Source organism: Oryctolagus cuniculus, chromosome 12 (genome assembly GCF_051225735.1).
Source record: "Oryctolagus cuniculus isolate XC-2025 breed Fujian yellow rabbit chromosome 12, ASM5122573v1, whole genome shotgun sequence".
Classification (NCBI taxonomy): Eukaryota; Metazoa; Chordata; class Mammalia; order Lagomorpha; family Leporidae; genus Oryctolagus; species Oryctolagus cuniculus.
The window spans coordinates 56,075,029-56,100,742 of NC_142878.1; the positions used below are offsets into that span (position 1 = coordinate 56,075,029).

General features: G+C 45.9%; 2 protein-coding genes and 1 non-coding gene across 5 annotated transcripts in view; 2 read left to right on the forward strand and 1 right to left on the reverse strand.

The window, feature by feature from the left end:
• Positions 1-25,714, reverse strand: part of CHRM5 (cholinergic receptor muscarinic 5) — an 81,612-nt gene that overhangs the window by 17,137 nt on the left and 38,761 nt on the right. The window lies entirely within an intron of this gene.
• The window catches only part of AVEN (apoptosis and caspase activation inhibitor), a 189,495-nt gene that overhangs the window by 16,855 nt on the left and 146,926 nt on the right, over positions 1-25,714 (forward strand). The window lies entirely within an intron of this gene.
• LOC127484058 (small nucleolar RNA SNORA11) lies at positions 11,281-11,408 on the forward strand. Its single transcript, XR_007910838.3, has one exon. It is a non-coding gene; the product is annotated as a small nucleolar RNA SNORA11 (small nucleolar RNA).

Here is a 25,714-nt window from a genome sequence, read left to right on the forward strand (position 1 = left end):
TGTTCTTAATTCATTCCTTCTGCAAATGGTTTGAGGCCTAAGCTCACTTTGGGTAAGCTGATTGCCTAAACTGCATACCCACTGGAAGCATGCAGTTATACTTGTGTTTAAGAAAACACATACAAATATTAGAATTCCCTTAGTGCTAAATTTTTTGATGATAAGTTAGCAGAGGACGTCAATATTGGCAAAGTTTTCCTGTTTTCTTTGCAATAGCAATGATAGGAACTCAAATTAGTTGAGTATTTAGTATGAGATGGGGAAACTGAGACAGTGAAATAAGTCCCAGTTAGGAGAGGTTAAATAACATTTTTTAAAAAATTTATTTGAAAGGCAGAGAGAGAGAGGTCTTCCATGCACTCGTTCACTCCCCAAATGGCCACAATGGCCAGGCCTGGGCCAGGCTGACGCAGGATCCAGGGGCTTCCTCTGGGTCCTCCATGTGTGTGCAGGGCCCAAGGACTTGGGCCTTCTTCCACTGCTTTCCCAGGCGCATTAGCACGGAGCTGGATTGGGAGTGGAGCAGCGGGGACTCAAGTGGTGCCCACTGGGAGGCCTTTCGCTCTCGCTCTCTCTCGCTCTCTCTCTCTTTTTTTTTTTTTTTTTTTGTTGCTGATGTATCAGTGGGATTATGAGGCTTCAGGGTAATCCTGTTAGCACAGTCAGTTATTGCAGATGTTAGCAGAGCTTTGCTTTCTTGCTCCAGGTTAAATGGCAGGTGCTGATACTTATTTTTTCTTTTTTCCCTTTGATATTCATTTTTAAATTCCTCATCTAATAAAAGGACATCTTCTTTTAGTTGCACCAAGGAAGGTAGAATGGGGGGGCATTTTTTTTCCAGACTGAATTTTTATAAACAATGATGTAAATTCCTTGCTTCAGTAGTAATTTATGCTAGATGCGTTTAGCATTATCATTTCAATCAGTGAAAAGGCCATCTCTGGCTTTGAGTTTAGTGAACCTGGAAGAAGCAGCGATGTCGAATCAGAGTCCCCAGCAGACTCTAAGGCCCTTGCGTTTCTCTTGTTGCTGAAAGGAAACACGTGCATCACGTCAGCCAGCTGCAGATGGGCATCTGTTAAAATGCCAACTGGGGGGGGGGGTGCCGCGGTAGGTTGATACTCTGCCTGTGGCGCCGGCATCCCATATGGGCGGCAGTTCTAATCCCGGCTGCTCCTCTTCCAGTCCAGCTCTCTGCTGTGGCCCAGGAGGGCAGTGGAGGATGGCCCAAGTGTTTGGGGCCCCGCCACCCACGTGGGAGACTGAGAGGTCATTCTTGGCTCTTGGCTTTGGCCTGACACAGTGCTGGCTGTTGCAGCCATCTGGAGAGCAAACCAGCAGGTGGAAGCCTCTTTCCCTCTCTGACTTTCAAATACATAAATAAATCTTAAAAAACTCAAATAACAGCTTCTAGGTTATATTTTCCCATTTTCCAGGAAGCCTGAAGCAAATTTGGCCAGAAACTAAACATGTGTACGTGTCCCAGCAGCAGATTATTTGAAGATTAGCTCCTGGTAATCTGTGGAATTTGCCTTCTCTCCTGTTGCTGCAAACCACTGTGCAAACACTGCACATTTGGGCATCTGCATTCTTAGCATGCACTGTTTTGAGGTGTGCTTTTCCTCACTGCTCATTGCACTTACATATTCCCATTGTCAACACAGACAACTGATTCTCCAGTTTTTTGCTTGTATTTTGCCCAGAACAATTTTGAGAGACCATATGTGATGGCCATTAAAATTTATATTTAACATTTTGAAATCTGTGGTTCAGAGTTTCAAAATATAAAATTTCCAGTATATTGTATATGTTGACATTTTACTGCAGTGCTATTTTTATAAATGGTGGATTCTAAAGACTATAGTGGTTGGTAATCGCCTTTATCCATTTATTTGCATTAGTATTCTTTAGTGAGATTTTCTTGTTTTTTTTTTTAAAGTTCTTTTTTTTAAATTTTTTTTATTTTTATTTTTTTGACAGGCAGAGTGGACAGTGAGAGAGAGAGACAGAGAGAAAGGTCTTCCTTTGCCGTTGGTTCACCCTCCAATGGCCGCCACGGCCGGCGTACTGCGCTGATCCGATGGCAGGAGCCAGTTGCTTATCCTGGTCTCCCATAGGGTGCAGGGCCCAAGGACTTGGGCCATCCTCCACTGCACTCCCTGGCCACAGCAGAGAGCTGGCCTGGAAGAGGGGCAACCGGGACAGAATCCGGCGCCCCGACCGGGACTAGAACCTGGTGTGCCGGCGCCGCTAGGCGGAGGATTAGCCTAGTGAGCCGCAGCGCCGGCTGGGGTTCTTCTTTTTTCTTGTATTTTATTTCCGTGTCTCCCACAGAACTTTATCCAATTTATTTTATACTTGAACATCTTTTAGTGGTCAGCCTTCTGTGCTCCCCTGTGATAAATTTAGATAAACAATGTCCTGCAGGGCTGGTGGTATGGCACAGTGGTTTAAGGTGCCATTTGTGTCATCAACATTCCTGCTACTGTGCCTGGGAAGGCAGTGGAAGATGGCCCAAGTCCTTGGATCCCTGCCACCCACGTGGGAGACCTGGATGGAGTTCCTGGCTCTGGGCTTTGGCCTGGCACAATCCTGATTCTCTTGGTCATTTGGGGACGCAAGGACAAAAGATCTCTCTTTTTTTGTCTTTCCCTCTCTGTCACTCTTTCAAATAAAGATAAATATTTTAAAAAAATGTCTTATCATGTTAAGGCTTGTTTCTTTTAGTTTGAATTAAGATTGTATTGATTATATGCAATTTATTTTGACTTGTAATTATTAGACGTAGAGGTGATATTTTATTATAAAGCATCTCATTTTCTCTAATAAGTTTAGGTGTCCGTGGATGAATACTACTTATTGCCTGAATAAAATGTGATTCAGTGTCAGTTCTCCCAGTTTTGATTTTACAGATGTAAGCACTGAGAAACGTTGTTCACACGCATAGGTAGATGGCAGTGTTGGAGTTTTGCTATATAAAATGTCATTCAGTTCTTTGAATACCTTTCTAGTTATATGGTAAACTCATTATAAACATGTAAAACGATCATTCAGCTGATAGCTGGATTAGATTCCCTTTCGATTTTGTTGAAAGCTGAGAATTGGAAACTACTTGATTGGTTGTTACTTTTTTTTTTTTTTTTTGACAGGCAGAGTGGACAGTGAGAGAGAGAGACAGAGAGAAAGGTCTTCCTTTCTGTTGGTTCACCCTCCAATGGCCGCCGCGGCTGGCGCGCTGCGGCCGGCGCACTGCGCTGATCCGATGGCAGGAGCCAGGTGCTTCTCCTGGTCTCCCATGGGGTGCAGGACCCAAGCACCTGGGCCATCCTCCACTGCACTCCCTGGCCACAGCAGAGAGCTGGCCTGGAAGAGGGGCAACTGGGACAGAATCTGGTGCCCCAACTGGGACTAGAACCCGGTGTGCCGGCGCCGCTAGGCGGAGGATTAGCCTAGTGAGCCGCGGCGCCGGCTTTTTTTTTTTTTTTTACTTTGAGGGGCCATGCACCATTTGGAGAATACAGATTCCAACTTTTGCTGTTTCTCAGAGATTTATTTGAAAGAGAGACAGCAGGCAGGCAAAGAAAGAGATTGATCTTGCATCCACTGGTTCACTCCCCAAATGGCTGCAGTGGCCAGGGCTAGGCCAGGTTGAAGCCGGGAGCCGGGAGCTTCTTCCAGGTCTCCCACACTGGTAGCAGGGGCCAAGGTGCCTGGGCCATCATCTGTTGCTTTCCCAGACACATTAGCAGGGAGCTGGATTGAAGGGCGAGTAACCAGGTCTCTAACTGCTGCTTAAATGGGATGCTGGCATTAAAGGTGATGGCTTAACTTCCTGTGCCACAACGCCATCCTAATTTTTAAAAAAAAATTTATATATTTTAAAGGCATAGTGACAAAGAGAAGTGGATAGAGATCTTTCACCTGTTAGTTCACTCCCCAAATGCCTGCAACAGCTGGGTCTAGGCCAGGCCAAAGCCAGGAGCCAGGAACTCCATTTGGGTCTTCCACATGGGTGGTAGGGACCCAAGAACTTGGGCCATCATGTGCTGCCTCCCAGGCACATTAGCAGGGAGCTGGATAGAAATGGAGTTGGGACTCCATCCTAGGCATCGTAGTATAGATGTGGGCATCCCAGTGGTAACTTAACCTGTATGTGACAGTGTCCACCCCCTTTTGCCATTCTTAATAGTGCTACAGTCTTTGTTTGCAATTGTTGCTAAGGTTAAAAATCCTAGCTTGTAATTCCATACCCAGTCTGTGTTTCCTGAAAAACTAGAACTAAGCCACTGTTATTTTTCCCCAGAATAATAGTGATTGTTTTCCACAATACTGGACAGGGCACCTCTAGAAAGGTTTTGCAGGTCACTTGATCCTAACCATACCACGGCATTTCTTACTGGCCCTTTGTTCTAGAACGTCAATGGTTGTGAAGGTGTTTTCTATTCAGATGTCCTCGTGCAGTCTGAAATTTCAAAGGGATGGGGCAGGTGTTCCGTGCACTGGTTAAGCCGCTGCTTAGGATGTCAGCATCCTTGAGTTCCTGGGTGCAAGTCCCAGCTCTTCCCGATTCTGGATTCCTGCTACTGTGCACTCTCAGAGCTAGCAGGTGATGGCTCAAGTAGTTGGATCCCTGCCACTCACATGGGGGGCCTGGATTGAGTATTTGGTTCCTAGCTTCAGTCTGGCCTAGCCCTGGTGTTACAGGGCATTTGGGGGAGTAAACTCTGAATGGGAGATATCTCTGTCTTTGCTTTTCAAAAAAAAAAAAAAAAAAAAAAAAAAAAAAAAAGCAAAGAGAGAAATAAAGCCAAGTTATCTCTCTCTTCTAGAAGCTGCTGATTAACTTACAAGGATACTGCACAAATTATCTTTGAAATTTCATTTTCTTTTGTTAGTTTCTCTCTCACTGTGTGTGTGTGTGTTGAGGTGCTAAGAGTAAATGCTTTTTTTTTTTTTTTTGGAGGAAATAACAGCTTTGTTGGTCTAGAAATTTTCTTTGGTGGTGCCATGAGGCAGTGTATGGAGAATTGTTAAGGATAATACTTCACTTCGGGTGTTTTGTCAAAGGATGTTGGAAGGAAATACAAGTTGATGTGTGTGTTTTGTGCTGATGCTGCTGTTGTACTTTGACCGGCCTGGTCTGGTCAGCCTCCAGTTGCTTCTTGCAGGACGATTTCTATGCAGAACAACACTTTACTGTCTGGGTCACACCGCTGGAGGGCGCGGACGGCACCAGCGTTTCAAACTGTATAGCAGATGAACAGAATGTCTTCCTTGCTGTAGAAACTTAGTCCTGTTCTCCAGTGCCCTTGCTGTTAACTCTGTCTGATGCTTAGTTTTTGAGTAACAGATCAAACATATACTGAGGGCCAGTGGACACTGTAATAGTAACCTAAGCAAAGCCCTAATGGGATGACAGGGCTGCTAGGAGACATTCATATAATTCCCCTGGATTAGCAGGGCTGTGCGTCCTCCATCTCTGGCTGTGGGGAGTCACTGGTGCTGAGACCCTTTGTTAGTGTATTGCTGTTGCTTGGAAATGCTATGGCCCCCAAACTCCCCACCAAGGTTCTTTGTTAGAAGAGTGGTCCCAGTGTGGTGATACTGAGAGGTGGTGGTCATTGGGGTATTGCCCTTGGAAGAGAGTAGGGCTGGTCTTACGGTTAGTTTTTGCAAGAGCAATTCAGGTTTCTTTCTTTCTTTCTTTCTTTCTTTCTTTCTTTCTTTCTTTCTTTCTTTCTTCTTTCTTTCTTTCTTTCTTTCTTTCTTTCTTTCTTCTTTTTCTTTCTTTCTTTCTTTCTTTCTTTCTTTCTTTCTTTCTCTCTTTCTTTCTTTCTTTCTTTCTTTCTTCTTTCTTTCTTTCTTTCTTTCTTTCTTTCTTTCTTTCTCTTTCTTTCTTTCTTCTTTCTTTCTTTCTTTCTTTCTTTCTTTCTTTCTTTCTTTCTTTCTTTCTTTCTTTCTTTCTTTCTTTCTTTTCTTCTTTCTTTCTTTCTTTCTTTCTTTCTTTCTTTCTTTCTTTCTTTCTTTCTTTCTTTCTTTCTTTCTTTCTTTCTTTCTTTCTTTCTTTCTTTCTTTCTTTTTCTTTCTTTCTTTCTTTTTCTTTCTTTCTTTCTTTCTTTCTTCTTTCTTTCTTTCTTTCTTTCTTTCTTTCTTTCTTTCTTTCTTTCTTTCTTTCTTTCTTTCTTTCTTCTTTCTTTCTTTCTTTCTTTCTTTCTTTCTTTCTTTCTTTCTTTTCTTTCTTTCTTTCTTTCCTTTTTCTCTTTCTTTCTTTCTTTCTTTCTTTCTTTTCTTTCTTTCTTTCTTTCTTTCTTTCTTTCTTTCTTTCTTTCTTTCTTTCTTTCTTTCTTTCTTTCTTTCTTTCTTTCTTTCTTTCTTTCTTTCTTTCTTTCTTTCTTTCTTTCTTTCTTTCTTTCTTTCTTTCTTTCTTTCTTTCTTTCTTTCTTTCTTTCTTTCTTTCTTTCTTTCTTTCTTTCTTTCTTTCTTTCTTTCTTTCTTTCTTTCTTTCTTTCTTTCTTTCTTTCTTTCTTTCTTCTTTCTTTTCTTTCTTTCTTTCTTTCTTTCTTTCTTTCTTTCTTTCTTTCTTTCTTTCTTTCTTTCTTTCTTTTCTTTCTTTCTTTCTTTCTTTCTTTCTTTCTTTCTTTCTTTCTTCTTTTTCTTTCTTTCTTTTCTTTCTTTCTTTCTTTCTTTCTTTCTTTCTTTCTTTCTTTCTTTCTTTCTTTCTTTCTTTCTTTCTTTTCTTTCTTTCTTTCTTTCTTTCTTTCTTTCTTTCTCTTTAAGAGAATCCTTCCTCTCTTTAAAGATTCATTTATTTACTTGAAGGCAGAGTTAAAGAGAGGCAGAGGCAGAGAAAGAGATCTGCTATCCACTGGTTTACTCCCCAAATGACTGGGGTGGCAGGAGCTGTGCAGATCCAAGAGCCAGGAGCTTCTTTTGGGTCTCTCACATGGGTGCAGGGGCCAAGCACTTGAGCCATCCTTTACTGTTTTCCCAGGCCATAACAGAGAGCTGGAACGAAAGTGGAGCAGCCGGGTCTTGAATCAGCACCCATATGGGATGCCGGCACTGCAGGCGGCAGCTTTACCTGCTGTGGCGCCAGCCCCCAACTTGGGTCTCTTAATCCATGTTTCCTGTGTCACCTTGCATTGGCCGCCTTACACGCTCCTGCTGTTGTGGTACACGCACCATGAGGCCCTCGCGAGAGCCAAGCAGAAGCTGGCACCACGCTCTTGCGTCTCTAGAACTAATGTGCTTGGGAAGTGCTTGGAGCCACGTGGGCGACCCAGCTGGATTTCCAGTCTCTTGGCTTTGTCCTGGCTCAGCCCTGGCAGTTGTGGCCATTTGAGGAGTTGAACCAGTGGGTGGAAGATCTCTGTCTCTCCCTCTGTTGCTCTGCCTTTCAAATAAATACAATAAATCATAAAAAATAGAGCATTAACACATCTTTGTTTAATATTTTGGCCAATTAAATACTAGTCATATTATTGAAGAACTTTACGGATGTGTAAACTTCAAGTCCTTCCAAGGAAGTTAAGATTTTTCAGGGAGCAAAGCTTGATAGCGGAAAAAAGGAGAAGTGTTATCCTAAGCTAATGTTTGGCTTCCTATTTTCCCTTACTGTGTTTCACTCTGCTCCCAAGTGTTAGATTTTGTTTTGCTATTGCTTTTCCTTTTAAAGTCAGTAGTACTATGGTTATGTAGAATGATTCTTAAAGTTTTAACAATTTTCTTCTTCTTTTGGTAGCCAACCAAGGGAATCCTTGCATTGAGTGGTGGCCAGAAGATGTTATTTTTCAGAGCACATATTACACCTACCTGGGAAAATTAAGCAGACAAGTTGCCTTGCTTTTCAGTTTTACAATACAGAAGTGGTTGACAGCTCAATAACAAAACACAATTGCTCTTGCAAGGGCTAAATTTATATAAGAGCCTTAAATTGCATTGAGTTATAGATGTATTTGTTTTGTTTTAAGTTCATCACGCTTTCCAGTTTAATGCAAGCAACAGCTTTTAAAAATTGAGACAATAAAACAGAACTTGTGTTATCCAGAGGTCTTACATCCACAGAACATTTTATTACTGTTTTGTTCTTTTTTGGAGGCAGCAATAAATATTTTTTGTTTTGTTTTTATGCTGACAGGTTTCAAGTTTATTTCCTTTTTTGTGTTTGTTTGTTTGCTTAAATACAAAGCTAAGCCCCAAACAGGTACTACCAAGACATTTTCTCTTAAATTTACACTCTCTGTCGGGTCCTGCTCCCACTTGCTGACTGCTGACAAGCTAGTGTGCAGTTTTATAAATCATGAAAACTTGATTCTTATCTTGTTTACACTTTGGAGTCCTTGCCATTGTTACCTTTGCCATTTTTGGGGGGTCAATTACATAATAAAAAGGTTTTTCTTTATTTTATTGTACACTGTATTTTAAAATGATATTTGAAATATAGAGTACATAGAAATTTTAGTACTTATTTTCTTTTTTTCTGAACTATTTCCAAAATAATTTGTTAAATGTGGATTAGAATTCATTTATCAGTATGTACTGTTTGTTCTATTGATAGGATGAGAGGATTAGATAAATCTATGGTTTTCTTTCTAACCTCAGAAGAATTAAAATACACCAGTTCTTAAAAATAAATTTTTTAAAATATTTGAGAAGCAGAGAGAGAGAGAAAGAGAGAGGGAGCTCCCATCTGCTGGTTCACTCTCAAAATGCCTGCAGTAGCCAGGCTGGGCCAGGCCAAAACGGGGAGCTGACAGCGGATGTGGGCATTCTTACAAGCGACTTAACTGCCTCTACTACAGCTGTCTCATAGTGTTTCTTACTAAGCCTTTAAAGTTAGCCCAGGACTAACCTAGGAAAGACCATTTCTTGTGTGTCACTGTTGTGATTGTTGTTATGTGTTTTGTTTCTTTTGCCAAATACAAAGCTGTAGGTTCTTTACTGGCCTCAAGTGAAGAGTGGAAACATAAATTAGGTTGCTTAAACTCTTTTTTTTATTTTTTTATTTTTTGACAGGCAGAGTGGACAGTGAGAGAGAGAGACAGAGAGAAAGGTCTTCCTTTTGCCGTTGGTTCACCCTCCAATGGCCGCCGCGGCTGGCGCACTGCGGCCGGCGCACCGCGCTGATCCGATGGCAGGAGCCAGGTGCTTCTCCTGATCTCCCATGGGGTGCAGGGCCCAAGCACCTGGGCCATCCTCCACTGCACTCCCTGGCCACAGCAGAGAGCTGGCCTGGAAGAGGGGCAACCAGGACAGAATCCGGCGCCCCGACTGAGACTAGAACCTGGTGTGCTGGCGCCGCAAGGTGGAGGATTAGCCTAGTGAGCCGCGGCGCCGGTGTTAAACTCTTTAAAGTATATGTTAATTTCCTGGGAGATAGACTTCCTGTTGGAAACGATATACAGAAAAAAACTTTTTTATGTTGTATTAAAAAGTATTATGTCCAGTATTCACTAAACTTAGTCTTCTGTTCTCTTGGTGAGAGTTGATAAAAATCCCTAAGTAGAGCAATTTATCTGTCTATCTATGAGGGAGAGACAGTGTGAGACAGTGATAGTGATAGACACCCAGAGAGAACTCCCGTCTGCTGATTCACTTCCCAGATGTCTGCAGTGGTGGGGGCCGGAGCCAGGAGCTGGGCACTGAATCCAGGTTTTCCATGTGGGAGTTAGGGACCCGACTACTTGAGCTGTCATTTCCTGCCTCCCAGGTCTGCATTGGTGGGAAGCTAACATCGGGAGCCACCAGGCCAGGCACCTGCCCCTGTTGGGCAATTTGAGCTCAAAATTCAGCCTGTGACCCAGCAGTTCTGTATCTGGCTATTGATTTCATGGATATGTCTGGACAAGTTAGCAAATCAATAAGTAGATTTCTGTCCATTGCAATGTTGTTTAACATAAGGAAAACTTGTAAACAACTTCCTAAGTCTCTTTTAGGAAGGGCTAATTATGATATGTCTACACAAGAATACTATACAGTTGCTTTGATTGAATGAGGAAGGTATGGAATAAATGTCCAACATAGAGGGGAAAATACTTAAAGTTAGCAGTAGTGTTACTCTGTTTTCATGCACAGGCTTAGAAGGGTTCTGGAAGGTGAGGTAGCAAATGTAAATAGTGGTTATGTTTGTGGAATAACACAGGATGTAAAGAGGATGAGGGAATTTATCTCTTTCTGATATATTTGAATTTTTATTTTGTTGCCATGATTATGTACAAGGGTCTTCAAAATACTCATGAAAAATGTAGATTATGAAAAAACTGTAAATTTCAGAACATTTTTTCACCAAAGTATCTTTTAATTCTATTTCCATGAAACTTTTTGAAGATCCTTTGTATTATGATTAAAGAAAGAAGTTGAAAAGTCATAAGTGAAATTAACTAAAGCTAACTGCTTTTTTTCAGAACATTTGATGATGTTAAATGTACTTTTTCAGAGGAAGAGATACTAGTTGGATGGATTTAGGACCTTTTACAGGTACAGCCTAGTTGTAGGTGGTGTGATTGACACTGGAAGTTGAGGGTTCTAACTTCTAGGGTGAGATTTAGTTTTTGTTGATGACCCATAAAAACAAGTAATTGTAAATATTTTTCTGTCCTGGAACTAATCATTGATGGATTCCTTTAATGAAGTGGATACCTTTCTTGTCTCGTGTAGCAAATTGGCTAAGCTGTATTGAATTGTAATTCATCCCTTAGCTCTGTTGACTTCGGGTTTTCTAGTTTATCTTACTGCCCTTAAGAGATAGTAAAAGGTGTAGTAAGACGTGGAGGTGGGAATTTAAGATTCCCACTGAGTGACATAGAAGTTGAAGTCTCCTCCCCGTGGCCTGGCGTGGACAGATGTGTCTCCACCACACTGTGTCCCCTCCGAAGCTGTGAAAGCTCTGCTCTCGTCCCTTCAACATCAGGACCGCCAAGCTGGTATTAAGAAGGCTGGGAAACCTTTATATCCTGTTTGCAGTCTCTGCTCAGTTTCTTTTTATCTTTAGCAAACGTGTTAATTTATTGTCTCTCTCTCTTTCTGCTGGCTCTCTCTGTAAACATTTAAATGTAAAAAACCGTTAAGAGACCTATTCAGTTTCCAGATGGCATCTTACAGTCAATGAAATATCTGAATTGTTAGATTCAGATGCGCTTGATAAATGGACATTCTGGAAATATGGACTGCTTAAAAGCGACTGTGAAATGGTGACTCTTTATTTCTTTTTACAAACGTTCTGATTAAGTTTTCTGTTTCGTTTGTTTGTTTCTCCAAGAAGTGAAAAGCAAAGGGGTGAATGGGATGTGCTCAGAGCAGGGGCCCTGCAGACTGGCTCCCCTGTTTAAACACTCCCCACAGCAACTTGGGGTCATTGTGAGGAGAACCACAAAATGTGTGGCCTTGCTCTGAACAAAGGCTCTACATGTCGGGGAATCATAGGAGAGGAAAATGGGAAGTAAATGTGCAGATTCTTCTGGCCTCATTCATAAGGACAGCGGAAGCATCTGACAACTGAAAGGTGAACCAGCGGCTTAATTCCGAGATGCTTTTCTAGCTCCCAGACAACGAGGAATGGAAGATTTCGGGGCAGTCCTGGATGTTTTGCTCATGGCTGAAACGTTGCCAGCAGCCCAGTGTCTGCAGGCAGTGAACAGCAGGTGGGGTATGCAGTCCGGCATTTTTCCAAATTGGGAGAGACATTCGCCTCATACTTTAGTCAACAGTTGAACAACCAGGGAATGCTTGCGCAGCTGAGTGTGTTCAAACCTTAGCTGATTTAGATTAAGACAGCAGCAAATTTTGGTGGTGATTATAATTCTTTGCTACTGTATTTGACTATTTTCTGAATTGTTGATGTTATTTCAAACCAGAAAACTCTGAGAAACTATGTATATTCCTTACTCTCTTTTGTGTTGCTCCTCCTCTTATTATTTTTATTGTTTTTTAAAGATTTATTTATTTTATTTGAAAGGCAGAGTTACAGAGAAGCAGAGGCAGAGGCAGAGAAAGAATCTTCCATCTGGTTCACTCCCTAAATTGCCGCAAAGGCTGGAGCTGTGCAGATCTGAAGCCAGGAGCCAGGAACCAGGAGCTTCCTCCAGGTCTCCCATGTGGGTGCAGGGGCCCAAGGACTTGAGCCATCTTCCACTGCTTTCCCAGGCTATAGCAGAGAGCTAGATTGGAAGTGGAGCAGCCCGAACTTGAACCGGCGCCCATATGGGATGCCGGCACTGCAGGCGGCAGCTTTACTTGCTACGCCACAGCACTGGCCCCTATTTTTCTTTCTTTAAAAAATTTTTTTTTTCATTTTTTATTTGAAAGGCAGAGTGGTGGAGAGAGGGAGAGGGAGAACTTGCATCCACTGGTTTAGTTCCCAAATGCTTGTAACAGAAGCGCTGGGTCAGGGTAAGGCCAGGAGGCAGGACCTCCACTCAGGTCTCCATGTGAGTAGCAGGAGCAGTAGGAGGGACCCAAGTACTTTGGCCATCATGTGCTGCCTTTCCATGCACATCTGCAGGAAGATGGATTGGAAGTGGATCAGCCAGGACACAAACCAGCACTGACAAGGGATTCAGGTGTTACGTGGTAGCCTAGCCTGGTGTGCCACAACACCAGCCCCTTCCTCTTGGTTTGTTAGATGAGCACATTCTTACACAGAAAGGAAAGAAGGAGTGAGAATTACAGAGAGAGGTTAGAGAGGTAAGTCTGTTCTTGACAACGGAGTTTCTTATCTTTTGGGTCTGTGAAGCCTTCGTATCAGTCACCAACATATATGTGAGCCTTGTCTGATATTTTGTATTTTATCCCAGGGGCAGCCAGTTAAACTGGCACTCGGGACACCTGCATCCCACATCGGAGTGCCTGGGGTCACATCCTAGCTCTGCTCCCGATTCTGACTTCCTGCTGATGTGCATCCTGGGAGGCAGCAGGTGATGCTTCACCTGTTTGGGTTCCTGCCACCTGCATGGGTACCTGGATTGAGTTCCCAACTCCTGGCTTTGGCCTGGGCTGGCCATTGCTATTGTGGGCATTTGGAGATTGAACCAGTGGAAGGGAGCTCTTTGTTCATCTCTCTCTCTCTCTCTCTCTCTCCCTCCCTCCCTCTCTCCCCCTCTCCCTCTCCCTCTCCCTCTCCCTCCCTCCCTCCTCTGCCTTTCAAATAAAATCAATTATAGTTTGATTTCCTACTGAGCAGTAGACTTAGAGAGCCGCAGTCAGCTTGCATCTACAGGACAGATTTTGTCTAGCACATGACAGATCTCTGGGCACTGTTCTTTCCTTTTGGGTTATTAGCCCCTTCTGATGTATTGGTTTTTGAAACAAAGTTTATTTTTGCAGTTTACCATGGAGTGACTTTTTTGGTGCCACAGCCACCTGTACCTCCTGCCCCCACAACTGGTGTATCCATAAGTACACATTTATTTTAAAAAAGCAACTTAAAGAGGTACATTTATTTTTTAATACAGTAGTTGACTGTCTATGTTATATAAACACATGAATTGGCCCATGTCTTTCTGTATCTATAACTATATTAATATATTAATAGATATATTAACTATCTGTTAACATAGTATTTGGGAGCTCTTTATATTCCCAGTTTTTTTCCTTTTAGTTTATGGTAATTTATACGATTTGATAGTTTCCTTTAATGCATATAGTTTTGGAAAATTAGCTTCTCTTTTTGGTTTTCTGACATAAATAATGAATTTTGATGGCCAACTTCCTACCCACAGGGAAATAAGCATTCTTTTTTTTTTTTGTTACTTAGGAAGGGAGAGACAGAAAAGGTGGGCTTTTTATTTTTAAGGCCCTGAGGCCACCTGGCCATCGCTGGAATTAAGATAGCTGCAAGTGGAATACCCGCTTTGCTGTAGAACTTGACGTAGTCACAGGTGCAGGGGCTGTGCTTCAGCACAAGCTGGGGGGGACATTGTTCTGCCTGTCCATGGGCAGAAGGTGGAGGTAGGAGTAAGATGGGAGGCAGGCGTGGGCCTGGTGTTAAGGTGTCAGTTAGGAGTCCCACATCCCGTTAGAGTGCCTGTGCCTGACTCCAGCTTCCTGCTAATGCACACCTTGCGGGGCGGTGGTGAGGACTCAGTAGTTGGGTCTCTGTCACCTGGGAGACTGGGAGTAAGTTCCTGGCTCCCAGTTCGAGCCTGGTCCAGTCTTAGCCAAGGCAGCCATGTGGGTGGGAGCTCTCTGTTCTGTGTCTCTGCCTGGGTGGGGGGGAGTAAATTCTCTTAATTGTTGAAAAGCTGTAGTCGAGGGTTATGGGTTCCTGGGGGATTCACTGTAGTGTGTTTGAGGGTTTTTACAATAACAATACAAATAAAGAGGCTAACTATGGTCCTTCAGTTATCGTCCTAGGAGGGAAAGGAGTAGCTCGGCCTCTCGGGGCGTTGTGATCCTTGAGTGCGGCGGGATGTTCTCTCCCCAGGCGCTCGCGCAGCCGCTGCCTCCTGGGGCCTGCTCTCCTGTTCCGTCCAGTTCTCGGCTTGGGTGTTGTCTCTGCAGAGGTCTCTCCAGAGAGCTGGCCCCTACCATTCTCTATCCACTGGCCTACTTGATTTTGATAGTGTTTGTTCCCAGCAGCAATGACCGTGATGTGGGTATGTAACCAACATCGAGTGTTCATGCATTCGGCTGCTGTTTGCTGCAGTAGAATGCAGGCTTCCTGAGGGCAGGGAGTCTGTCTTGTTCTCTGTTTTATTCCCTGCACACTGGCATGTGCCTGGCAGAACGTGGGCCCTCAGTCGATGTTTCTGTGAGTGAATAGTGGGCCTTGTGTTCAAGCCGGGAATTAGTTCCAGCAGTCTGGAAACATTGCTGTTCATTTTCTGGTAGCAGGTTGGGTGCTTCTCCTAGTTCAGCTGGGAGCACTGACGGGAGGAGGGGTCCAGCTCCATTTCTGAGCCCAGTCTACTCTCTGGGCCTCTGTCTGGAGATGGTTGGTTGTCTCGCCATTAAACCAGAACGAGTTTCGTGCCTCGGCTATAGAAAGAGGCAGCTGTTGGAGTTTTAATACAGACCTGCTTTCTTGGATGCCTGCAACAGCCTGAAGCTGTGTCGATTAGGTCCTCTCAGTGCAGCAGGCGTACCTGGTGAACATGTGTTTACACTTAATAGCGAGGTCCCGCCTGCCTCGTAACCCGGCGTGACCGATGGGCTGGCCATGGCACAGGCTTGCAGAGTAGCAACTAGAAGAGCCTTCCGGAGGTCGGGAAGTTTTGCTTTCCTCTCCTCCCCCCCGCCTTTTTTTCTTTTGTTAAGGGCATAAATCGATAGTTTTAAGAGGGAGATAAAAGATGTGTACTGAATGTCACGGTTTTATAAGAGCGGTGAGCAGGCGTCCCCACTCTGATGGCTTCACCAAGAGGAAGGTGGGAAATGGGCTGGGGCCTCAGCCCAGGTGTCTGAGAGCCCTTTTGATGTGATGAGGCCGCAGAGAGATGCTACTGCAGGATGGCTAAGGGGGGATGCGAGATGAAGGCAACCCACTGCCGGCTGTTTCTCTGATGACAGCCACAGCCCACGGCAGCTTTCCCCAGGATCAGAGAAGTAGTGAAAAGCTGGCCGATTGGGAAGGTAGTGAGAGCCTGTGTGAGTGAGGCTCTCAGCAGAGCGGTGCTGCTGGTGCGGAGATCGTTAACAGCCAGGGGAGATCCCGTCTTTCTGGCCAGAGACCAGCGGAGGAGTGTGGGGGACACCTCTCTTCGCTGGATCATCGGGGGCAGCTCCCTCGGAGAGCGCGGGTGGCTGGCGGTGCCGGCGGGTTCTACACCTGTAGAAGTCCTCTCTGCTGGAGCAGCTGAGGAAAGAGCCCCTGCAGTCCAGAGGTCACGGAGAAGGCCCAGTCTTGTTTCCTCTCCTTTCTCTGCTTTGTCCCGAGTGTGGCCCTGTGAAGGTGCTTCCCTGAGAGGCAGCTGGGGCAACCCTGTGTTAGGGACAGGATTGGGGCAGCCGGGCAGGAAGAGCTGGGATAGGGGATCCGGTTACTCTGTGCCTGCACTGCCCAAGTCCCGGGCTTCTGGGAGCTGTCGAAGCGGCCCAGGACCCTTGCCTGTGAAACTGGCCCCTGGACGCTGACCAGGCTGCCTGCCTGATAAGGGAGCAAAGTCTCAACACTTTCCAGAGGATTTGAACAGGACCCAGAGTCTGTACAAGTTCATATTCAGAATCTACTAACTGAACACTTGCCAGTTTACTAGGAAAATGTAACCAGAGGCAAAGGCCAGTGAGTGCCGACCTTGGGGTGACCCAGGCCCTGGAAGACAGTCTTCAGAGCAGCTGTTGCGATGTGCTCCAGGAGCCAGACTCTTCCAATGGAAGGAAGGATGGACAGTCCTCATTGGAAGAGAATGCTTGTACGCTTGGCTTAGGCAAGCATTTCCTAGATACGGCACCAGAAGTGTGGCCCACAGAAGCGACAGCTGGAGCAGTGGGTCATCCTGAGGATTCCAGACTTGTGTCCTGGGAAGGCACTCAGGAGAAAGTGAAGTGGCAGTCCACAGCCGGGGAAACAGTTCCTAACTCATATACAGCAAAGCAGATTCAAGTCTGTGTTAGAAGTACACGAGCGGGCTGGTGCTGTGGAAAGCTGCTGCCTGCGCTCCTGGCGTCCCAAATGGGCTTCCATTTGAGTCCTGCCTGCTCCACTTCCCCTCCAGCTCCTTGCTAATGGCCTAGGAAAGCAGCGGGGATTGGCCCAAGTGCTTGGGCTGCTGCACCCACAAGGAGACTGGGGAGAAGCTCCTGGCTCAGCCCTGGCCTTTTGCAGCCATTTGGGGAGTGAGCCAGCAGATGAAAGATCTCTCTCTCTCTCCCTCTGGAACTCTGCCTTTCAATTAAATATCTTTAAAAAACCCATCAGTTTATTTTGGTGCAAAAAATATGTTTGAAATGCACTCACAGACGAGGGCTTTGAATTTTAAGAGAAAGGTGGATTTTTTCAGAGCTTCCTGTGCAGACAAAATGCAAATCCCAGCACTAGGATTATATATATCTGGTGGAGCTCCCAAGCCAAGCGCTTGAAGCTGGGCCACAGGACACGTAAGCCTGAACATCCGCCTGTTGGTAAAGCGCCTAGTTAATGTTGTCTCTGTAGAAATCCCATTTGGGGGCACTATTTTGAGGCAGCTGAGCCTTTTTGTGCCAAGCACATTACAGGAAGATACCACATTTCTGTTCCTCCAAAGCTAGAGCTTGCATCCTGATAGGATTTAGCTTTTTCAGGTTTATTCCTCCTGAGAGTTGAGACCACAGTTTTTAATTCACAGGCCTTCTTGTTACAGGAAAACAACACTAGAATTTAATTTGTGCTTCTTCCTCTCCCCAAAGAGTGTTTTGAGACTTTTGTTGGGGACCTTGAGAAGGTGGAATGAAATGTTGGTTTATGTTTTCACTGAAGCAGAGATAAATCTCATATTTATGCATGCACAGTGTTAGTATTGCTGAGGACAAGGGCGCTTTAGCAACAGGCGGATGTTCAGGCTTACGTGTCCTGTGGCCCAGCTTCAAGCGCTTGGCTTGGGAGCTCCACCAAGATATATATATATATAATCCTGGTGCTGGGATTTGCATTTCGTCTGCACGGAAAGCTTTGAGAAAATCCACCTTTCTCTAACGCGAGGTAGAAGCTTCTTCCCTCCCTTAGGCGTCTTTGCTGCCCTTTGCTTTAATTAAAAACTTTTACTCCCTAATGTGGGTTAGAGCTTCCTAAAGGTCACACTTGACAGGAGCTGCTGCGGTGGGGCGGGGCGGAGGAGAGCACTCTGGCCTGTTGTCGTTGGGGGAGCGTCTCGCGGCTCTGCAGTCACCAGGTCTCTGAGAAGAGCCTTTTCCTTTGCTCACCTCCCGTCCTGGCTGGGAAGGAGGGACTTGTAGCCGATAGGCAGCCGTGACGGCGTGGCTGAGGAGCTAGAGAAAGCAGTCCAGCCAGAAGAGAAGAGCGAGCCGGCCAGGCACCTTTCAGGTGCCGCGCCTTGTGTGGCAAGGGCAGGTGTCGAGGACAACGCGTGGGCTTCTTCCTTGCAAACAGTGCTGTCCCATTCCATCTACAACATCTTTGCCCTTGAAATCCTCAGATGGGGTGTGCCGTAGTCACATTGGATTTAGGTGGATTTTAAGGGAGCCGCTTAGGACAGCAGCTTAGTTTCCCCTCATGGTAATACTGTGGGTGTGTCCTCTTGAATGTGAAGAAAAGATAGGATTTTTTTTTTTTTTTTGACAGGCAGAGTGGACAGTGAGAGAGAGAGACAGAGAGAGAAAGGTCTTCCTTTGCCGTTGGTTCACCCTCCAATGGCCGCCGCTGCAGCCGGCGCACCGCGCTGATCCAAAGGCAGGAGCCAGGATCCAGGTGCTTTTCCTGGTCTCCCATGGGGTGCAGGGCCCAAGCACTTGGGCCATCCTCCACTGCACTCCCTGGCCATAGCAGAGAGCTGGCCTGGAAGAGGGGCAACCGGGACAGAATCCGGCGCCCCAACCGGGACTAGAACCCGGTGTGCCGGCGCCGCAAGGTGGAGGATTAGCCTATTGAGCCACGGCGCCGGCCTTGAAAAGATAGGATATTAAAAACAAACTGCGCCAGCCCACAAAAGAGGGAAGGGATGCATTTTATACACTGTTCATCAGGGAAGAGCTGAAAAGGAGGATGGATTCAAGAGAGGGGCTTTCAGACAGGCTGGGAGGCCGGGGAAGGTGGAAGCATTCATGAAAGTATTTCGTGAGGCTCCGATAAACTGTGTGCACAAAGAAGTCTTTTCAGAGGATTGGCCTAGTGACTCCTTCCTCTCCATTCCATCAGAGCGGGGGTCTCTGCTGTCCTCCTACGAGGGAGGCATTTTAAAGGAAGAGAATTCTGGTGAGTCCATCTTTCTCCCATGCAAAATGGCAAATCAAATAGCTGTTACCAGCTAGGGCTTGAGTTTGAACCTTGTCCAAAAAGACAGACAACTGACAAGTTACACCAACGCCAAGTCTTGTGTCTGAGGAAGTTTGGTCTAATGAAGCTCGCTGCCTCTCACCCCAGGGGAGTAAGACTGTGATTCCGTCAAGGGACCTGGCAGTGGTGACGAGAGCAGCTGCTGTTGAAGGCGCACAGGACGGCTGGGGCACAGACGTCCCCACGAGAGCGCGGTGCCTTTTCAGAGTGTGGGGTCCTGTGAGCGAGGGGTGGCCTACCAGATGGCGCCAGTGAAATGCTGGCTGACACCAGGTGAGGTGTTGTGTGTGGGGGGGTGAGATTTAGAACACACCTGCTGTACATCTTGTGTCCTTTCTTCATATTGTGCCAGTTTGTCACCGGCTGATATCTCTGTTTCTGTTAGCGCAGAGGTATTTTTGACAGTTTTTGCCAATATTCCTCAACTCTCTTGCTTCGTTAACTGTCTTTCCTTTATTAGTCATTGATTATGTGCACTCCTGTCTCCCCAGCCTCTGGTCTCTCTCTCTCTCTCTTTTTTTTTTTTTTTAGGAATTATTTATTTGAATGGTAGGGGGAGAGATGGGGGCAGGCAGTGGGGAGCAGAGGAGACATGTGTGTCTTCTCTGTGCTGGTTCACTTCTCAAGTGACTGCAACAGCCAGGGCTGGGGTAGGCTGAAGCCAGGAGCCTGGTACTCCATCCAGGTCTCCTGCGTGGTTGGTGGGAACTCCAGTAATTGAGCTGTCTTGTGCTACTTCAAGGGCACCAGACACATTAGCAGGGAGTTGGATGGGCAGCTGAGCAGCTGAGACTCGAGCCAGCCCTCATATGAGGTGAGCACATCCGAGCAGCCTCACCTGCTGCCCTGCTGCTCCCAGCCCTCTGCTCACTGTGATCTCTGTTACCTGTAAGTGACTTCTCACCATGGAGTTTTGTAGGAGGCCATGGATTTGGATAGAGCACCTGAACAAACCAAACAGACCAATCACTACAGAGTTTAATCTAAGTACTGAGTTTAGCTGGCTGCTTGCAAAAGACCCAGCAGTTAATTGATGAAGCTGCAAACACTTAACTAGTTAAGCTGTGACAATTTGATTGGCTGGCTGTCTAAGCTGTAGCCAACTAAATGTCCCATGATGCACTTCTGTTGTCCTTACAGTGTTTTCTGACTTCTTGGTTGGCTGGAATGCGCAGACCCTGCTTAGGTTGTGGGAGCTGTCTGATTTGTTTTACTTTGTTTTCTTTGCTAAAGTAAACTCTACTAACTATAATTGGTGGAAGGAATTTTCCCAACACCCTTTTCTGTGAACCTTGCAGTTTTCAGTGACTATTCTGAATAGTATTAATGTGAGCAAGTATTTGGGTCGGAAGCATGCTCACTTGTGGAGTTAGTAAGTTTTTTGGAGTGGCTCCGTGAGGGTTTGGTGTGTATCTTGTCTGTGTCTACACCTGAGTACGTGAAAGTAAGGTCCCGTGTATCCTCCAGGACTTTGTTGAACTTAAATGAGATAATTGAAAGAGTTCTGAAGGGCTAGAAAATGGTGTCATTGCTGTAGGAAAGGTAGTTTCACAAATCGGATGATTCTTGGATTGTCATTCCCTGGGTTGCTACCTTTCTTCTGACAGTTTGATAGACTTTTTTTTTTTTTTCCTTTTCCCATTGGTTGTCATGACTTTTGAGGAGCACCTTCATAAAAGCTTCAGAAACTGAAATGTTTTTAAATGGGGAATGATTTGCTTCTAAACTTTTTTTAATGAAGAGCCATGTTTGCAAAAGCGCTGGATTGCGTTCTAGGAGACTGTCATTCTGCTTCTGCTGTGAAGGCCCTCTCTGACCTCAGCTCGTCTCCACAGCCTAGGGCCTTAAACCGGAATGAAGATGCTCTAAGGGCAGTGGTATCGTTCCAACCAAATTTCCAGCTCGCCTCCTTGGATATGTACTGTAGAAAAGGCTTGTAGAGACACTAGCAGGAAAGCCCACTCCAAAGAGCAGAAAAGGACACTCACCATGAAATCTAGTTTTGAGGCTTGGAAAGAGCATTTAAAAAAATCAAGAGTCTCTTGAACTTGTGTACATTGGAAAAAATGCCGCAGTATCTTACAAAATAATTGTATCTAAGACATTACGCTAGCACTGATTGTGGATTCCGCTGAGGAACAGCAGACTCTCCGGAGCAGAACACCACGCGTGGGGAAGCGATCAGGAACCTGAGAGGGCAGCTCCCCGAGGGCCTTACCAGTCCTCTCTTCTCGGGCTCCCCACCCCCTTTTCCTCATGCACTGTACTGAAGTTTAAGCAGGGGCAGGACTTGACAGCTATTCTTTTCAATTCTTAGCCTCTAAGGACAGGGTGGAGTTTCTAGTTAGATATTTACATGGTGAAATTGTATTGTGGAAGCTTCGTGGAATTTCTCACAGAGTCTCCTATCCTTGAGAGGTCTTCCTTTTCCGTTGGTTCACCCCCAAAATGGCCGCCATGGCCGGCACACCACGCTGATCCGAAGCCAGGAGCCAGGTGCTTCTCCTGGTCTCCCATGGGGTGCAGGGCCCAAGCACTTGGGCCATCCTCCACTGCACTCCCGGGCCACAGCAGAGAGCTGGCCTGGAAGAGGGGCAACCGGGACAGAATCCGGCGCCCCGACCGGGACTAGAACCCGGTGTGCCGGCGCCGCAAGGCGGAGGATTAGCCTAGTGAGCCGGCCTCCTATCCTTGTTCTAACAGCTCTTCAGGGATTTGACTCAGTCCCTTGTTGTTGCTCATCTTTGCTGGGGTTGTGTTTCTGAACCCCTAGAATGGAGACACTGCCAAGGAGAGCTTTACAGGCCTCAGCTCCGGAGCACTCTCTTCTGTCGTTCAAGTGTGTGTAAAAACACTGAATTTCTTGGGGTGGGCATTTGGCCGAGTGGTTCAAGACACGTGTGTCTCATGTCGCAGGGTCTGTTCCCAGTCCCCCCTGCCCCCAGCCTTGCTCCTGACTGCAGCTTGCTGCTCACGTAGACCCTGGGAGACTGCAGGTGATGGCTTGGATAACTAGGAGACCTGATTGAGCTCCTGACTCCTGACTTCAGCCCCAGCCAGACACTGTCACAGTCATTTAGGGGAGTGAACCGGTGGATGGGAGCTCACTCTCACTGCCTCTCAAATAAAACACAAAGCACAGCAGACTTTCTGAAATCCGCTGTTCTCCCCTCCCCATCTGACCCCTCTCTCTTCCTTCATTGTTCGTGTCCAGCCCCATCTGGATTCTATCACCAGCATTCCTCCTGCCCCCAGCAGGTTTTCGTGAGAGTGAGGTTTGTGGTTTTTTGGGGCAAAGGAGCTTTGGCCAGTTAGTGTGAGAGTTGCCTAAATTCTTCAGCTGCTTCAGGCTGTGCTGTGCCAGCGTTGCACTCGGCAGCCGTTGCTGGGGATTGCAAGGTGGCTGCTTCTGGCATTTTATAGTAAAAACTGGCAGTCGGGAGAGGAGGCCCTGTTAAAGTGCTTAGCATAGTGAGTCCATTTTGAGTACAGCCACTCAAAAAGGCAGTTTCCGTCCATTTGTTTCTCTCCCAGTGCCTCCGAGAGCTGGGCTGGGGCCCGGCCGTGTGGAAACCAGAGGCCCAGAAAGCAGACCAGGTCTCCTGTGTGGGTGGCAGGGACCCAAGAACTGGCGCCATCACCAGTGTACACTAGCAGGAAGCTAATTGGGAGAGGACCCGCGTCTCGAACCCCTGCACTCTGAGATGGGGTATGGTAGTTTCTTAGCAGTTGTGCCAAATGCCTGCCTGGAATGTGCTTACTACACCTGTGCTTCTTCGGATGTTTTCTAGTAAGATGTACGCTAACTTGTCTGATGCCCCTGCCCCGGCCTGTGAGTTCTCAAGCCTAGGGACTTGTCTTATTTGTCTTTGTGTTCCCAGGGCCTGGCACTCAGTAGCTACTCAGGGAACGCTTATTGAGTAGTATAAGGAACAGAAACTGTGCTCTTTACATAGACATGCTGTAGGCTAGGCAGGTAGAAAAATAAGTTCCACATAGAGTTGTATTTAAAGAGAGAAGTAAGTCCCAAAGAGAAACTAGCGAGATGAGTGCTTCTAAAATATTTTTAAAAATTTGCAGGGGCTGGTGCTGTGGTGCGTTTGGTTCAGCCACGGCCTGCGCTCCAGGATTCATATGGGTGCTGGGACTTGAACCGCTCCACTTGTGATCCAGCTCCCTGCCAATGTATCTGGAAAGCAGTGGAGGTGGCCCAGGTCCTTGGGCCCCTGCACCCACATGGGTGGCCCAGAGGAAGCTCCTGGCTTTGGCCTGCCTCAGCTGCAGTCATTGTGGCCATTTGGGAGTAGGCAAATTTTCTATAGAAAATTTCCCTCTCCTCTGTTTCTCCTTTTCTCTCTGTAATTCTACCTTCAAATACATTTTTTTAAAAAAAAAAATTGCAGTAGGGAGGGGGTGCTTAGCAGACTGAGTAAATTTTGGGTATAGTCACTCACAGGGTCCTAGGGAGTTTAAGCAACTTAGGACACACAGTGAGGAGGACTAAGAAGGAGTAATGAGGTCACCAGGCATGGGGTGGACTGGTCAGCTGTGGCTTCTGCGTGATCTTGATGAAAGGCAGAGGTGGGACCAGGGCTGTCTCATTTCCTTCTAGCTCAGTGATTGCCTACGGCCATCCCTCAGCGTCCAGTGCAGGGATTGGGTCCAGGACCTCCCACGGATACCAAAGTCTGCCGGCACTCTAGACCCTTACGTAAGACGGTGTCACATTTCCATGTGACCTTTGCAGTCCTTCTTTCTGTATACTTGAGATCCTCTCTAGCGCACTTACAATACCTGCTGCAATGTAAATGCGGTGTGAATAGTTATTTCATCCTGTTTAGGGAATAATGACAAGGAAAGTCTGTGCATGGTCTGAACAGATGCAGCTTTAACAATGTTTTCCGTTTGTGGTTGGATCCCTGAACTTGGAACCCAAGGACACAGCAGGCCAGTTGTCCTTGGTAATTAAGTTCTCTTCCTCTGGTGACTGGAGGGTGTTAGGAGTATCTCAGCAGATAAACAGCTATCTAATGCTATGTGAATTTCTTTTTTTGTGGACAGTGGTGGTGGGTGATGACGTTAAAACCTGAGTAACCAAGGAAACAAGACCCAAGCTAGCGGATAAGGGAGATGAAATTTTAACTGAGACAGAGTCAGGAAGAAACCTGGCCACTTGCAGCATTAAGCATTTGCAGTGACCTTCCAAAGGAAATGGAACAAAGGGACAGACAGGTGTCCCTGAAGAGTCACTGCTCCTCAGGGAAATGCGTAGGTGTGTCAGTGGCCCTGGTTGAGCTCAGGGTTCCAGGAGTCCTCAGGCTCTTCATATAAAGGTTGATATTGTGTATATGTAACCTTCCAATGGAATGATTTAACAAATGACCATTTTTTTCACTTGTAGACTGTTTAGTTGCATCACTAGTTATTTGTGTGTGTCTGTATTAAGTAGATCAACAAAGCAAAACACTACGTTTTCTGTTAGCTCACAGCCGCATCAAGAAACAAATTGAATTCCTGTCGTTCCATTTAGTACCTTGTTTACTAGAGAAGTTGCTGGTATTAATCTTGTTGATAGAACTTTTCGTGAGAGTTGGGACTTGCAAGATTGATTAACTTTGTCGCTTTCACATGTGTTTAAAGTGGGGCAGAAGCCTGAGTTGGTGCCTGAAGTTCAATTTCTAAAGCAGGTAACGGAAATGGATTTTCCTGCTGTCTGTTCCCTCCTTTCTGCAATGACTCTATCAAACGACTTCCTCGAAGCATAGTTTAAGATCACTATTAGTCCAATCAAGATTGCTCCAGTCTAATTTCCCAGACTACCCCTAAATTGTCCAAGTGTAGAACTCTCAAGGTCTTTACCATAAGAAACCCATCCCTGTCCCTGTGTGGGCTGCCAGCACATGGTTATGCATTGGCTTTGTATGCTGCCCATTCCAGCCACGTCTGAAACAGATCGATGCTGATGAAGACTCAAGGACTTGGAGCAGGAAGGGGGTGGTGTGAGAGCAGCCACTGAGCTGTTGCTCTGAGAGTGGAGACCATCTTCTCTTTCCTGGGGTCCTGCACTTCCCTCCCCCTCTTCATGTTCCATATATTGCTCTCAAGGAGGGACACTTGAATTTGAGTAGTCTGCATTTTTTTTGATCCCCTTTCTTAGCAGCCACAACATTTTGGATCCGTGAAATATTATATATATTGTTCTGGGATCAAGAGATAATTCACATATTGGTTCACTTCCCAAATGTTGCAACAGTTGGGGCTGGGCAAGGCCAAAGCCAGGAGCCTGTATCTTCTTCTGGGTCTCCCATGTGAGTGCAGGTGCTCAAGCACTTGGGCCATCCTCCACTGCTTTCCCAGGTGCATTAGTAGGGAGGTGAATTGGAAGTGGAGCAGCCAGGTATTGAACCAATGCTATATGGGATGCTGGCTTTACTCACTATGCCATGGTACCTACCCCAATGAAGTAAGTCTTTTTACTGGTCCTGCCATACATATTATCCCTTTTGTCTAGTTATTCTAGCCATTATTGAGAGTGGGGTGTTCAAATCTCCAACTAATCTTGAACCTTGAATTCTGGGTGTTCAAGTCTCCAACTAATTTTTTTTTTGAAGATTTTTATTATTTATTTGAGAGGTAGAGTTATAGACAGTGAGAGAGAAAGAGACAGAAAGGTCTTCCTTCTATTGGTTCACTCCCCAAATGGCTGCAACAGCCAGAGCTGCGCCGATCTGAAGCCAGGAGCTAGGTGGTGCTTCTTTCTGTTCTCCCATACGGATGCAGGGGCCCAACCAC